Below are 7,500 nucleotides of genomic sequence, written 5' to 3'. Positions count from 1 at the left end.
GCTAACCTCGGCTGGTTTCAATTCAAAACTGTTACTGCCTTAGAAAACATGTGAACTTCATACTACTTATTTCATCCAATAAAATATAGGGCCATTATATCAAAACAAGAGGAAATCTGAATATTATAGATAATTTGGTTTGAAACTATAACAACACTTGCCCAGGTCATTTTTACCGATACTGTAATGAAATTGTCCAGGTGAATTTGTCAGGTACTCAAACAATACTTGCCCAGGTTATTTTCGCCAATATCATTATGATTCAAACCAATCCACTGACTTGTACGAAACAATATATTGATTTCAAACAGAAGCGAAAGGCTTGAAAATGCAAAGGAGCGTAATGGTCGATTATGTCACTCTGTACTGAACTATATGCTACAACACAATTGAGCCGGCTTTATATTGTTACTATTTACAGTTTATTTCTTATTCGATTAATATCAGTCAAGATAAAGCATCATTCTAGACTAACACTTTATGGAATAACATATCGGAAATGTCTATAAAAAGACATGCTCTCCTACTCAATCAGCCGTCATCTACCAACTTTCATCAATCTAGATACTTTTACTGACAGCCTGTTTGGATGACATAAAGATATAATTTCTGTTTGGGTTATTTGTTTGTTGTAATAAAATCATATTTAATATTGAGTCGTTCTAAAGGCAATGGATTAACGAAATAGTGGAATCGACCGGGCGTTGGACAAAAGTTCTATATCATATTTGCTTCTCCTGATATTCTAATTTCGATTCCGCCAAGTCAGCTTTGCATATCAACTCTACCGGTCAATAAAACATCGACCAGTCAAGAACAAAGGAATCAATCTTAATTGACTATACACCCACGCCTACTCAAATTTCAAGCATTGTGCCTACGTTATAAATTGCTATTGAATAAAGATATTTCTCTTAAATATATTCACGCTAATAATTCTCATATTAAATAGTAATATGATCTGGACAGCCATCCATGGAGTCAATCGTTCCTGTCCCGTCGCAGAATTTTCTTTTAATCAATGAAGACTAAGAGTAGCTCAAGTAAGTCTTGATAAAACTACCGTGTATATTGCAAGTTTATGACACAACTGAATCTAAAACAACATTTAGTTAGCTTCTTTGCAGATCGAGTATAAACTCTGACAGAGTCGATTTTCCATGTCATTTGTACGATCGATAACATATATTTTTATATTAGAAGTCACACCTCACCAGGCGACAACTAATCAACAATAAAAAAAAGGCTTCAAGCAACTGCTTTGTTGGGAATTACAACATAAAAGGAAAATATTAATATGAAGCACAGCCTTACAGACCATAAAACGATGACCATAAGATTTAAAAGAATTAAGATGATGTTTATTAGGGAAATAAAAAGAAGGAAGAGAATTATATAAGATAGATGTTAAATAGACGTTCAAAGTAGAAGCTCTTCAGACAAAACACGACGAACACATTGAAAGGATGATGATTATTAGAAAAATAAGGGACTTAGTAACATAAGGAGGAGAAACAAGAGAAGTTCCGCAGAAGAACGCCTACAGAAGTATTTATAGAATAAAGAAGCAATGAGCCGGCGACGAGAAAAGAGTTGAAGTTTAGCTGTCCAAATATGACCAGTAATTAGAAAATCACTTTAAACTTTATCAAGGAGAAGGAAAAGCACCAGTAGAGATATCAGACCACGTGTTACCGTAATACTCCATATAACGGCACATGTATAAGGCTCATAAAAATAAAGAATGCATACAGAGGAAATACAATAGATTATCTCATATAAATGATGGTTTGCTGTATAAGATGTAGCGAACCAACCTTGATAGTGGCTGATCTAGCAATAGACCTGAAATAATTAAGAGCCTTAGGGAATGTTAGCTCGAAAAGAGGAAGACAAGTGGACTCAGAAAGAACATTATCAGACAGATATAGGAATATTATAGGATTAACTAGAAGAAATTCATTTATTACAATATTACAGGTGACCAAACCACTGGGTACCCCAATTATTCATCCCAAGCAGAATCGTTTCCATCTGGCCAAACAAACTAGATTTCTCATTGAAGCATCAACAAAGGTAGCGTGCTTAGAATCGATATTATCCGGAGATTATTAAATAAAAAATACGAACAATATCGAAGCGACACAAAAGGAGATGGAGCAAGTTGAGGAATAATGGCGGCTACTTACAACTAACTTAATGATTATTTCATGTAGAAAAGATTCGATAATCGTAAGGATTCTTCCGGAAATTCTATATAACTTAAACTTGAGAACATGATTCTAAATCTTGTCAAATGCTTTCGATATGTCAAGGGCACTTAGCTTGATTCTCCACAATCTGCTAAGGCAGGAGAACTGTTCATAAACCTTCTTGCAGTGCCACCTTAGCCAACAAGAAAGGACATTTATCTTATAAAAAGGTGACATTAAGGTATTGATTGAAAAATATCTTCAGCATTGGCCTCAATCCAAGACAGTACTTCGAAGGAACAATCATTAACAAGTCAAGAAAAGAAATTACACTGGAAGCATGTCCAAATAAATCTCGAAAAGAATTCTGATGAATTGGATTTCTCGAGACGGTAAGAAGAGTTAAAAGGTATGTTAAGAAAAATTACAAGGCAATCAGAGTTAACGAGCACAGCTCGACATTAAGCGGAACTGCTTTAAACTAAAGCAAAAATTCCCAACCATTTTTTATCTACGGACCCTTTTTATTACTATTCTATTCTGATGGACCTCCATGGCCATTCGATGTTTAAAATCTAGTGTTTTAGATATATTTTTCAATATTGCTACTTTGCTATTCACACATTGTGTAAAACGTTAGAGAAAGAAATTGAGCTATTTCTTGCAATAAATACATCTAAAGCGATATTTTTTCACGGACCCTTGATATACTACTGTGGATCCCCAATTTACTATTTCGCTTGCGTGGACCCGACAAAACCTTATAAGGGCACAGGATGAGAACCGCCGATCTAAAAACTCAGATTTCGATTCATGATCAGGAAAATTGTTGTGAACGTAAATATTAAGATCATTCATACGATGAATGGAGTCGTTTCGAGGAAGAGGATGATAACCACCTGGAAAGAAATACCAGGAATCAAACTACTTTCGCACACCGAAATCAGGGTCAAGAGAGTTTTGTAGTATGAGACAGAAAGTAACTAATAACGGTCTCAAATGACAAAATCGAGGTTTCGATGATGAATTTGGATTTTGTTTTCTGCGCACAAGTGAAGTTATTTCTTAAATAGTTAAAATGAAAAGAAAAAATATGTAGGTTTTTGGTGTGACATCAGAAATGTCCATCGTATCGTGTATGACGATAGCACATTGTAAATAGCTTGACATTTTATAGTTGTCGATGTAACACCCTAACTTGACGCTACAACAAAGCCAGTATGTAGAAGCCAGTTTCGTTAATGAAAGCTGAGACTAGACTTGTGCCTTCTACAAGAGATAACATCGAAGCACTTTTGACAAACACTTCAATGTGTAAAGAAACCGACCGTTTTCGACTGAAGGTTGAATGAGACCAGCGGTCAATGTCCTACACTCGAGACAATGTTGAAAGTCTATACAAAAGATGGGAAGGAGTACAAAACTGGACAATGGGTAAAACCAAAATGCTCTAAATCACTTTATATAATTGAAAATTATTTTTTATTGTGACACTTTCACTATGCTGGTTGCCAAGTAGACACTTCTTCCTTGTAAGGTACAACTTAGCGCCTATGCACACCAATTGAAATCGCGGGTAATAAATGATCCTGGACCCATTCCAAGTACTGCCGACGTGAACCAGTTTAGTCTGGGATATATGTTAAACAGAATGGCCCCGACCGGAAATAAAGACACTGATCACGTCACATTCATGTCAAAATAATCAGCTATACCAACTCGTTAACTAACTCCTCATCTATATTACAATTTAATATTACTATTATTATTATATTATCATCATTATTATTATTATTATTATTATTATTATTATTATTATTATTATTATTATTGTTATTATTATTATTATTACTATTATTATTATTATTATTATTATTATTATTATTATTATTATTATTATTATTATTAAGGCTGCGAGCTGACCGAATGGTTAGCACGCCGAATCAAATGCTTGGTGGCATTTCTTCCGGCTTTACGGGATTCATTTTGCATTCCATCCCTTCAGGCAAATATATTGCCTTTCATACTTCTGGAATCAATAGAATATGTAGCAGTCTAGAATCGGGGTCGATATTATAATCTGTTCCCTGTTTACAGGATTTCTGGCCTTGTGCCTCGATAAGAACTCATTCTTCTCATTATTGATTATTCATATCCTCCTGTTTAGACGTTGATTTTCTTCAGATTACCTAATGGAAAAAAAATTTTGTTTTCATTGTTTTGATTTTTGTTTTTTGTAGTAAGAAAATACCTTCAGATTATTTGACGCCTGCCATATCACATTGTAAGGGAAAAGGTTATACTCTAATGATGCTTTTAGCTGAACTAATAATGTGGCAAACTGTTGCTTGTATCGATACATGGACATCAAAGTGGATACGCCTGTGAATACGCCTGCGAAAGATGCTAGTTGCAATAGTGGTAGCAGCCTCAGTATTATATCTGATATATAAGGGCGGCGAGAGAGCAAAATGGTTAGCATGTCAGGAAAAATGCTTAGCGGGATTTCGTCCATCTTAACGTTCCGAGTTTAAATGACGCCGAGGTCGACCTTGGCTTTCATCTTTTCAGGGTCGGTAAATTAAGTGCTAGACGTGTACTGGGGTCGATATAATCAACGTAATCCCCCTCCCCACAAAAAATATTGCCGGCCTTGTGCCAAAATTTGAAACCAATATTATATATTATATAAGGTGGCGAACTGGCAGAATTGTTAGCACGCCAGGCAAAATGGTTAGTGGTATTTCGTGCATTTTTACGCTCTGAGTTCAAATTCTGCCGTGGTCGATCTCGCCTTTCATCCTTTGAAGGTCGATGCAATAAGTACCAGTTGATCTCTAGGAATTATGTAATGAACTTCCGCCGAAATTACTGGCTTTGTGCAGGAATTTGAAACCAATATTGTACACCACATCTCAACCGCCGAGTTGTACATTTTCAAAGAAATATTTTCAAAAATAGTAAACACGACACTAAAGCAGACACAATTTCAAGACAAACATTTAAAACAATTTGAAAGCCAAAACAAAAAACGTCAATTTAGTTGATAAACAAGTGTATAAAAAATAACAAGGAGCAAGGCAAATGATTGTTGTCGTTGTTGTTACGCCAACTCGAGCCATTTTTATCTCCTTTTGGTTTATATTTTATAAGACGACTGGATGTAATTTGAGAAAAGCTTCCCTTTCTAGCAGATCAAGCGACCACATAGAATGAATACATTCATAGTTTTAAAAATATAAAACCTCCAATTTTCTCATGCATCTTTCCATATTCTTTTGTAGTTCAGAATAAATAACCTGAAGTAACGTGATATATTGTTTCGTGATGGCTTCCATATTCTGTAGTTATTTATTATATGCTGCTGTATGATAGGGATTTCGTTCCTATATTCTGCTTCATTACACCCTTTTGTTCGTTACTGGCTGTTTCTAGTAGTTATGAGTTGATTCAATAGATTAATTGTTTTGCGATATTTTATTACATCTTTACCGAGATCAGTCGTGTCCTTATTCAACAACAATCAAATTCTATAGCCGATTTAGTCTACTATACTCTTCTCTAAACAACTTGCCGCTTTGTGCTAATATTACCCAATCATTATTATTATTGATTTTATTACTTTCCTGTTTCTCAAGTAGAAACATTTTGTTGAATATAACAGACAAAATAGAGTTTTGAACAATAGAATATAACACACACGCGATTGAACGTGAATATCTTTTTAAAATATTTTCCATACCCAACCACGTTGTTCTGGGTTCAGTCCCACTGCGTGGCACCTTAGGCAAGTGTTTTCTGCTATAACCTCGGGCCGACCAAAGCCTCTTGAGAATGGATTTGGTAGACGAAAACTGAAAGAAGCCCGTCGTATATATATATATATATATATATATATATATGTGTGTGTGTGTGTGTGTGTGTGTGTGTGTGTGTGTGTGTGTGTGTGTGTGTATGTGTATTAATGTGTGTGTATGTCTGTGATTGTCCTCCTGTCATGGCCTGACAAACGATACTCCTGTGTTTATGTCCCCATAAATTAGCGGCTAAAACACTTGAGGTGATGCTCCAGCGTGGCCACCGCTAAATGACTAAAGCAAGTAAAAGAATATAAAAGAATATATCATATCAAATATGAATAGAATAAGAAATAAGAATATTATTTACCTGAAATAGATGAAGAGGAGCCTGGTTTGCGAGCTGTAATAAAAATAGAGAAAAAATATCATTAATATTGATAAGAGCTTATTTATAATAATGGTTAAAGGATTAAATGTTGTTATCAATTTATAAACAAACTTTATTATTAATCAGTAAAGGTGGCGAGCTGATAGAGTTATTAGCATACAGGGGAAAATGCTTAGCGGCATTTCGTCTGAGTTCATATTCTGCCGAGGGGTGACCTTGCTTTTCACCTTTTTCGGGGTCGTTAAAATAAGTATCAGTTGAATACTAGGCTCGATGTAATCAACGTACCGCCTACCCTAAAACTGCTGGCCTTGTGCCAAAATTTGAAACCAATATTAAGAAGTATTAACGTGGTAAGCTGGCAGAAACGTTAACACATTGGGGAAAATGCTTAACAGCATTTCGTCTGGCTTTATGTTCTGAGTTCAAATTCCACCGAGGGTGACTTTGCCTTTCATTCTTTCGAATTCGATGGAATAAATATTAGTTGTGCACTGGGGTTGAAGTAATCATATTAACCCCTTTCCCGTAATTGCTGGCTTGAGCTAAATCTTGAAACTAATATTCTCTGTCATCATTTTTAATATAACTTTGAATTATGCTATTATCATCAGTGGGTGAGAGAGTAATGCATGCCCTTTTTGGCTGGGGTACAAATATACGAAGCACAATATACCCATTATGACTACCCGTCTGATAAAGGTACACCAGGTAAATGCATCACAACCATGTGTGTGATATGGTGATCTCATTTCAAGATAAACAAAGCATGACCTTGCAGTTAGAATTTTCTTCAGGTTGAGTAGCCCATCATGCTCAAATGGTCCCTGAATTAGGTTTGCTTAGGAATGATGAACGAAACGTTTTCTTACTCGTTAAGGTCACTACGGTCCTAACTGCAGAATTTGTGGGTCTCACAAATTTGGAGGACAAACCCGCAGATAAACACCGATGCGCAGGTTGTTATCAAAGTGATCGTGAGTCGTAGGAGAAGTCACTACACGACGGAATAGCAATTATTTCGTCTTAGCTTTCACTACTTATACTAAACACATGAAATGTTTGCCTTACGATATGCAACATTTCCTTTTCTTTCACTCTTTTCTAAAAATGGCTCTCC

At 35.5% G+C, this 7,500-nt stretch overlaps 1 protein-coding gene across 6 annotated transcripts in view; it reads right to left on the bottom strand.

The window, feature by feature from the left end:
* The window catches only part of LOC106879613 (piggyBac transposable element-derived protein 3), a 359,535-nt gene that overhangs the window by 102,894 nt on the left and 249,141 nt on the right, over positions 1-7,500 (bottom strand). For all 6 annotated transcript variants that reach the window (XM_089353731.1, XM_089353735.1, XM_089353738.1 and 3 more), the window contains one exon: positions 6,360-6,392. The gene's annotated coding sequence lies outside the window, so the exon portion shown is untranslated. The remainder of the gene's footprint in view (positions 1-6,359; positions 6,393-7,500) is intronic.

This window comes from Octopus bimaculoides, chromosome 1 (assembly GCF_046866305.1).
Source record: "Octopus bimaculoides isolate indiv1 chromosome 1, ASM4686630v1, whole genome shotgun sequence".
NCBI classification, from domain to species: Eukaryota; Metazoa; Mollusca; class Cephalopoda; order Octopoda; family Octopodidae; genus Octopus; species Octopus bimaculoides.
This window is presented reverse-complemented; position numbering and strand designations above follow the sequence as displayed.